The sequence below is a fragment of the Triticum aestivum genome, chromosome 2D (genome assembly GCF_018294505.1).
Source record: "Triticum aestivum cultivar Chinese Spring chromosome 2D, IWGSC CS RefSeq v2.1, whole genome shotgun sequence".
Classification (NCBI taxonomy): domain Eukaryota; kingdom Viridiplantae; phylum Streptophyta; class Magnoliopsida; order Poales; family Poaceae; genus Triticum; species Triticum aestivum.
Window position 1 is genome coordinate 10,709,858 of NC_057799.1, and position 9,683 is coordinate 10,719,540.

General features: G+C 41.6%; 1 pseudogene; it reads right to left on the reverse strand.

The window, feature by feature from the left end:
• Window positions 1-7,289: 7,289 nt before the first annotated feature.
• Window positions 7,290-8,982, reverse strand: LOC123055468 (tyrosine N-monooxygenase-like; annotated as a pseudogene).
• Between the last annotated feature and the right edge of the window lie 701 nt (window positions 8,983-9,683).

The window sequence follows — 9,683 nt, forward strand, 5'->3', positions numbered from 1 at the left end:
TGGCAGATCATCGGGCATAATGAAATATATAAATAACCAAATTCTTGAAAACACATAAAATAAGTCAACAAGTGATAAAAATTGCATACCAATGGATTTGCAGGTCTGACTGTCTGCCGGACAAAAAATTATACAGAAAGAGACAGACATGAACCGAAAGGCCATAAGTGTTTAGAAAATAATAAAGGAAACAATTAGATTATAATTTCCAGCAAAAACTTAAAACTTATCACATTTTTATAATGTGAAATTCATGATTGAAAGAAAAATAAAATTTTAACAAAATGCACAATTAATCTAAGAAAATTAAGAAAAGTCTGGAAATACTTTAGGAACAATCAGTTTTTTAATTTCCAAGTTAGTAAAGCAATGAATATCATGCTACCTAAAATAAAAAAGAGCAGATTGGTACAATATAAACTTGGAAACTCTATCTCCACCTATTATATAGTCTACTTAAAACTGATCTTTTTTCTTTTGTAATACTAGATATAGAATTCACTACAATGCATCCACATGACAGTTTCAAATTTGTTTGTTAATAGTACTAGAATATACTCCACCCCGCATATAAGATTTGTTTGATGTCAAACTACACAAAGTTTCGCCAAATTTATATTAAAAAATATCAACATCTACAATACTGAAGTTATATGGTAGGAAAATTTATTTCATGATGCATCCAATTATATTTGATTTCGCATTGTGAATATTAATTTATTTTCCTATAAAGTTGGTCAAACTTTACTAAGTTTGACTTCAGGCAAAGTTTTTATCCGGACTAAAAAGAAAAGGAGGAAGTACATGGTGTTGGATCACCCCTCCAACATTTGCCAATTTTCAATTTTTTGGAACTATTATACATTAATCGAAGACAAAGTCATCCTCCCATTCATGTAGAAACATAAACAGATATGAAAGTCTGTAGCAAGAATCTTGGGCAATGTGAGTACAACTACTCACTTTAATATGACGACGACTTAGCCAGTCAGTCACATATAAAGACAATCTTATTATTTAATTTATTAAAGTACTATATTATAGCACCACAACTCTAACATACTATAATTAATTACTATTCGTTGACTGAAAGTCAAATGTCGTTGTTCAAGTAGAGACAAACACATATTTGGAAGTCTGGAGCAAGAATCTTAAGCACAGGTGAGGTACAGTTACTCATTAATTTTGATTTGACAACAAGTATTTCGGGAGTGCCATCATGTTGGCATTCACGAAGACATGAAAAATGAAGACCCTTGAACGTGTTGGTATTCATGAAGACACAAAAAGTGATAGGAAAGTCAAAATGAATCTTCACACATAAAAATTGTACAAGTGCTCACTTTGGTTTGAAGATTACTTAGCCAGTGAGTCACAAATGATAATTGTGTTGTGCCTTTTCACATTAGTGCATCACCATAGCTATCTGAGTATGCACTTCCATTTTTTTCACATTAGGGCTAGCATAACTTCATATGAAAATCATATGCAATTTTATTGTACGCAGAGCAATTTTGTCTTTCGTACCATATGCAGTTCACAAACAGGTCGTCACTGCATAGGCTAATATTTCTGTCGTTGGGTAAGCTGCAATGACTAGATACATTACAAGCCCTTGTCACTCTCAACCATTTCTTAACAACTTTATGTACGTCAACAACTCAACTTGGCAATCTTTATTTGGGCTTAATGTGTAATGTTGAACATATGTACATTCATTCATGGTAACTGGCCAGTTTTGGTTGACATTAATTTTATCATATACATTCAACTTGAGTACTTGACAATCTTTTTCCCTCGTCAAAGATTCCCTTCATTTTTAGGAAATCATTAAAACAATTTTTTTAGTATCCATTGACTAACAAAACCTAGTTTGCCCACACAATACAAAACTTTGTACCAAGAATATTCTTAAGCACACACGTCACATATAAGATAGGAAGCGCAAGTGCTCATTTTATTTGATGGCAGCCACACTGAGGTAACATGCACAGGTAAGTGCACTACTCACTTCATCCCATAATATATATAGTACGCCATTCGTTTCACAAAAGTCAAACTTCACAAACTTCGATCAATTGTATATACAAAATTATCTATATTTTAAAATCAAATATATGCCATATTAAAATATATATTGAAATGAATCTAATGGTGTGGATTTAGTACATATGTTTTATATTTCTGAAAACTGGTTCAAACTATACGTCATATGCACTACATTTTGAAATGAAAGGAGTATTTTGCTCACGTGTAGCTTGACGATATGGTACATGTGAATTCAGGACTTATATTTTTATTAGTGGTGTCACTTTTTCCTGAGACTTTGTGGACAAACTCGAACGACACGAATTAGTAAACAAAATATCATTTTCACGCGAAAAATTAATTATATGATTAGTTAGGAGTAGGGCATTTTGGAGACCGAGCTCCATGGATCCCTTTATTTTGAAAAATTCAAAATTCATAAATTTTGGTTTAAAAAAATTCTGAAAAAATATTCACAAGAATGCAAGGATGTAAAGTGTATGTGTGAAAAATTTCAGGATGAAATACCTTGAATTGCGAGTTGCACAAAAACAAACAAAATCATGGACTTTAAAGATGAACAGTACATATGCTAAAAAGCCCCAGATTAGTCTTTCTTGTGTAGCTCACATTTTATTGTATTTCGACCTAAAAATTTGCACACATGTATATTATGTATCTAGCTATATGTGTATTTATTTTCAGAATTTTTTGAAACTGAAAAGTTTGAATTTTGAAGTTTTCAAATAAAGGCCTCCATGGAGCTTGGTCTCTGTTTGGCATTTTCGATTAGTTACTGTACATGTGTCGACTCCTTAGTTATTCCAGGAGGTACGAACGAAGAGCTATTAATTGGTAATAGCTCCATGCAAAAGAAAATAAGCCCTTTAACGTCATGAACAAATTTTAAAACCAGTGAAGGTTTTCTAGATGGTACGAATAAGTTCTTAACGCAGAAAAATGATTATACAAATGTCATGAATGTCCTGGAAACAAGATTAAACCAACGTTAAAAACCAGAAAAAAACACAGAATCAAATCAACGATATAGAGAAACCACCATATACACACTCTAGTAGGCCGAACCATGAAGGGAGTCCTTGTTGGCAAGTGTACCATCCGGCCCGCTACATGACGAACATAGACACGTCCCCTTGCCTGGGGCCAGCCCAGCTTTAGGCTGTGCACCCCATCTGGGCCGTCGATTGATCGGATTGAGTAATCTCTCGCAGCCGCCATATGCTTATTTTCCTGCCGCACACGGCACACCGACCACACGGGCAACGCCACATATCGTTGTCCCCTTTGTGCGACTATGCTATTATGTTATCATATGTTACATCTCCTATCCACCCATACATTATATCAGATGCCTAGAATACATGTGTGACACCGTACGACTCAAATTCCAATTGTTTCTATTTTAACAAAACTCCATATCAAGTCTACACACTGTACGACCCGAAGTCCAATTGTTTCTATTAGCCAGAGATAAAAGTAACAAATTACGGACCTAAGCTTTAGTTACACAAGGCTTTAGTATAAGTAAATCACAATATTTTAGATATTAATCAAATAACATTGAATTTTGCAATTAATAACATAATTTACATCGATGACACATGTCACAACTAACACCCAACACATACATAGACCTTAAAAGTAAGTAAATAACAAGGCATATCATAACCAGAGAGGTAGAGGAGATGCACAAATGAGCTAGGCAAATAAATCCACACGTGCATATGAGATACGGCAGTTACATGTATAGGTCAGCTAGTGCATACATGCATAGATCGACGAAAGGACAGTGGAATGTGGCCAAGTGGACCCGCAGATGATTGCCTCGGGCAAATACAACATTATCACATCACAGAGAAGGAAAAAAACCACCCGACTGTACCTCTCAAATTTTCATAATATGTTCAGCTTGTCCACGAAGCCTCATACCCACCTCGTATGTGGGGAGGATATGACAGTGTCCGGACCTGACCGGACAACCTGCCACGTAGGATTTGGCCCACTCTTGACCACATTTTCTCTTTCGTTGTTCTTTTCTCTTTCTTTTCATACCTATCAATCATATGCATGTGACAGGGCGTCTCGACTACTCCCAGTGGTGCTGCATCAGGATGGCGCGGGCTGCCAGTGCATGCGTGCACTCACGATGGCTTGTTTGCGGAGTGCACAGATCTGGCTCGCTGGAGCCATGGATTTGGCAGGCAACGGCAGATCTCGCGGTTAGAACTAAGATCCGGAGAATCTGGATCAGCAACCGCACGCACCTGTCCGCACCAAGCCATCCGCGGATCGTCCGCTCCTACTTGCAACTAGTGAAGACAGACGGTGAGTGCGGCATCTAGCTAGGATGGGGCATGCATCGAGCTCTCTGCTAGGTGATGGACTTCTGAGTGGGTGGTGAGCAGCCGACGAGCGCTATGGACTATGGTCCATGGGTTGGTGGTGGTGATTCAGATCTGGTTGACCGAGAGAGGTGATTGCAGACCGTGCTATAGTGACGTCCTATGGCTCCACGACGATAATGGTCACCGAAAGATTTTCGGGAGTGTTCATCTCTGAAGATCCAGTGGTTGACCTCAGCAGTGAGATGCAAATTATGGACGACAACTTGACGCAGTGGGATGGTTGTGCAGCGACGGCGGTCACATCGCATGTAGTTGTTGGGATTGTGGAAAAGTGGTCGTGGCAACAACACTTGAGTGACTTCGTTGGTGGTGCTACTTGAGCACTCGATCATGAGCTCCGGGGTGAAAGCCTAGGTCTGGCCCAATCTGGTTAAACCTGGCTATGGCAATGTTTTTACGTCATTGTTAAAGGCATTGCTCGGATATGCTCGGATTTATTTTTCATGGTGAAAACTCTAGCCTTGGTGGTTGGATCCAGTGATGGCAACGCTTGAGTGTCGCTCCCTTCTTGAAGGCATTGATGTTGAAGAACCTCGTCGTTAGTGTGGTGTCATGAGATGGTTGGTGCAGATATGGTTCTTGTAGTAATTTTCCGATCATGGATCTGATCGCCTTGGGTTTTCTTTTTTTCCTTGCCTAAGCATAGCTTTGGTCTTAAATGACCTTTCTATTTGCCGTCGTATTTTTTATGTCTGTGTTGGTGTTGACTGTTTGCATCCTAGCTATGTAGAGGCTGGGTGTGTGCTCTTTAGTTTTGAATACATTTGATGCTACTTTCTGAGCCAATAAAATTCACCCTTTATCGAAAATACTCATGGTTCAACGTGTACTTTTGCAATAGAAGATACACGACACGATTCATGTGGAAATCATTAGCTATTTATGAACAAATATTTTGTGAAGGAATGCAGATAATTATTTGAACTAATTATGGAAGTCCACAATGAAATGCAACTATTAATGAGCAAACATATTGCATAATCTTTTAATGGATTGCAACCAAATTATATTGCCAAACATTTGAAAAAAATTTGTACACACCTTTTAACTAATAAAGTATATATGGCCGACTGTCGTAAGTCATCACCACTGACATAAAACTCCATAGCCATAAATATCTAGCTCTATTTACGCTGAAGATTTCACAGGGAAGAATTTTATTTGGTGGTTAAAAATACTTTGTTGCAAAAAAGCTTTGTTCTGTTTGAGATAAATAGGTTGCTAACCATCACTCCACTAACTCATGTTTAACATCTAGTGACCCGAAAGTATTATATATACATAATATTTTTTTGCAAAGATATCAAATATGTCATTTTTAAAAAGATATTTTACAAATGCATGCTCCTCTCTTTTCCGAAAAACATGAATCAAAATGTGCCACCATCGGCTAAAAAAATCAGTTAACAGATATCAAATGGTTGTCTTAGTGGAACTGTTTTTTTTCGATAAACTCTAAAGAGAAACTATTTAAGATGGTCTATACTCAACTGTTTCAGCAAACTGTTTGGGGTAAGAAGTTGCTTCCGTACCAGTACTACAATCCCAAGAAGAGAAATTTCAAGATGCACCAAATTGTTTGGACTGTAAGTCTATTTTGATCCAATGGCCTAGATTAAGTATGGTGACGTATTATCAAAAGGCTTTCTATATCGAGATTTATCATAATGGCTAACAAATATTAGAATTATTCATATATGGAAGCATATTGCTCTATTGGCTTATCATCATGTTGCCGCCACAGGTCCACCTAGCCTCCGGTGGCCCTAGGGCCATGGGAGCGCAGTGGAATTTGGTAACGGCTGGCGGGAGGGCTCCGTTGTTAGTCATTCCTTTGATTTTTGTTAAGGTTTGTGTTCTGCTCTAGAAGGCAAGACGGCGGCGGCTCCCTGAAGATGGAATAAATGTCTTGTTGCCTAGCATCGTTGTTAGCCCCCGTTTTGATAATGGGGCTAGCATCGTTATTGGGCGTATGGAGGTGTGTCTCCGGCGGATCTATCCATGGTGGATTTGCTCGGATCTGATTATTGTTCGTCTGTGTTCGTGCGTCTTCGGGTTGGATCCTTCTGGTCTATGTTATTCTTCATCGACGGCGGTTGCTAACATATCACATGGAAGGTGTGGAGTCGCAACGCAGGGCAGGGGAGAGAGGAGAGGTGCGACCCTCCTCAGCGGCTGGGCTCCGGCCAGCGACCGGCGAGGGTGGCGAGCCGGCGATGGTTAGGGCGCCGGGGGTTGGTATGAGGCAGATGGAGGAATGGTTCTGCTCCAGACGAGGGCGTGGCTACTGCGTTCATCTTGGGTCGACAGGTAAGTGTTATTGGGCTGTTTTGTTCGGCCCAGTGTGAAATCCATAGGTATATAGGCTAATCAAAAAAACCAGGTGGGCCTGGGCCCACCTGTCCACCCTGTAGCTCAGTCCCTGAGCATAGCTGTGACGTCTGGAGCAAATATATGTAGTCATTTTATACATTATTTTGTTATGTAGGCGCCACATTGATTTCATTCAAATAGTTTTCTCTTTTGATACAACATTTTATCACATGCTTCATATGCTTTACTGTTTTTAAAATATAAAGTAAGTGCACTTCTAAATTTGTTTCTGCACTTAGAGTTCAGGCAGCACCACGCGGTGCATCATCTAGTTTTTATAACACCACACAATAGAATAAGGAGAAAACAGGGTAGGTCTGAAAAGTAGGGGTAATATGAGTAGTGGGTTTGAGTTAGGGGCAGAAATGGAATTGTCCCTTAAAAGAATTACTCGATTTACTTATTTATACCCGAGTCAGCACTGCATGACTCAATCAGCAAAGTGTGGTACAAATGCTCACTTTAATATGACGACGACTTAAGGGGTTTAGCTAGTGCAAGGCCCGCATTGCCTTCTTGGAGATTGATACTCTTAACACCGGGAAGCTTTGTCCAAGTGAATCCCTGCAACATCCTTGCGAATAACATCATTGTGATAGAGGTACCAAGTGAAATCCCAGGACAACCCCTCCTCCCACTGCTAAATGAAATGAAACGTAGTCCTGGATCAGTGAGAAGTACATTCGCAGTGTTCAAATGCCTCTCAGGCTGAAACTCCAGTGGTTTAGTCCAGATCTTGGGATTGCGGCCAAGTCCAAGCCGGCTTAAAAGTATGTGGCTATCCTTGGGGATGGTGTAGCCAGCAACAGTTGTGTCCGCCATGGCGACATGGGGTACGTTAAGAGCATGGTACGGATGTAAGCGGAAGGCCTCCCGGATGCACGATTTGAGATAGTTTAGCTGAGGAATGTCAGACTCCTGCAGTAGTCTATCTTTACCGACGACAGCATCGAGTTCCTCGGTTGCTTTTTGCATGATGTCTGGCATGTTCATCATCTCAGCGAGTGCCCACTCAACCGCATTAGATGGGTTATCGACTGCTGCAAACATCATTTCCTACATCCATAGATTTGAGAATAAATAAGTAATCCGTATAACGCAACAGAAAAGGTCAATACATGTATAATATGGATCGAAGAACAATGAATGAACTTTTTATTGAGGTTAAGATAACATACTAACCGCTGTTTGTGCTCTAATTAATCTCTTCTAGGGAAAGCATTGGTTGTCCCTCTGCATCTTTAAGATGAACCAGGACATCCAGAAAGTCTCTGGCCTCTAACTTTTCACCAAATATCTGAAGAGTGGATGACCTTTCGCGGATCCGCTCCTCTATAATGGGGTCATGCAACCGGTTGAGTGTTTGCATGGCATCCTTGGAAACCTTTTCATGGCCATCTAGGTCAAGGCCTATGAGGGCTGGGAAGTAGTCGGACACACAAAAGCTGTAGAGATGGTTGAGGGCCGTGAAGAGAGCGGCAACATGTGCCACCTCATCATGTCCAGGCCCACTAGTGGATGAAGCTGGTAGGTCACTGAAGTATCTTTTACCGAACACAAGCCTTCTTATCATGTTACCAACGAAGTGTTGGGTTACATGACGGACGTTGACAAAGTTGCCTGGACATGCCATGTCGCTGCAATGAGTTTTATTAATGTACCTCACAAGGTGGTCGTACTCCTCTTTCCGGAGGTGGTGGAGCTTTCGCTCCATGGACGATGCGAGGATCTCAACAGTGAGAACGCGCCTCATCTTCTTCCACTGGTCTCCGTGTGGTGAGAAGATGGAGCCCTTGTACCCGAAGCTGAATATGCCCGAGGCGAAGGTGGTGGGACGGGAGGCAAAAACTTCATCATTTTTTCGTAGTACCTCAGAGGCCATCTGTGGACATGTCACAACAATGACATGAGTAGCTCCGAGACGGAGGCACATGATGTCGGTGTTCATCTCCTTGAGAAGGCCATGGATCCATCGGAATACCGCCGGCTTGTTCAGAATCACCTGATGCATGTTACCGACGATGGGCAGCGCCGCAGGCCCCGGGGGCAGCCTGCCTCATCGCCCCCGTTGCTGCTGGGACAATAGCACTCTTTTATTCTTCAATACAAAATACACCAGCAATGTCACCATGATAACAAGAGTACCAAGAGTCATCTTTGGACGAGCTGGGAAGGATGTTATATGGAGTAGGGTAGAAGGCAATTTGTGGAACGGATCGGTAATAGACAGATATTTTAAGACTTGTGCTTGAGGACAGTCTTGCTTGGTGCATCTAAGTTTGTTAGTTCTCCGGGTATTTATAAGACAGCCGGGGAGCCTGCATCCCTGACGTACATATAATTGTTTTATCAGTTAGAGACTCCTTCCATTACCACACGTGGCCACGTATACCATTCATGTCTAGAAGGATCATGCCTCGTGCATTTTCAATGCATTCTGAACAGTCCACCCTCTTTTGGTAATTTGGTTAGTAGGAAAATTAATTGATAGAGAGCAAATCAAGTGAATGTTGGCAAAAAAATATGCAGCTCTCAGTTAGACATCTTCATGAGCGAGCCGAAGCCCTCGCGTCGCCTCCTGCTAGGGCGACATGGGCGGCACCCAAAAACCTAGCCGCCGCCAGCCCGCACTCCCTCTTCCCCTCCCTCCGCCGCCGCCGGGGCACGCCGCCGGTCTAAGCCCGGGGGCCGACGGCGGTGGCGGAGGACATCACCTCTCTCCTGCGTCTCTGGGATTGTGTGGAGTCCCGATTCGTATGGAGACGCGCCCGATCCGATCTGTGCCGCGGCGGCGGCACGGGCCGCGGGCGCGGCGGCAGCGTTGCGGTCGGCGGAGCCGGTGGCGCGCCATCTGCC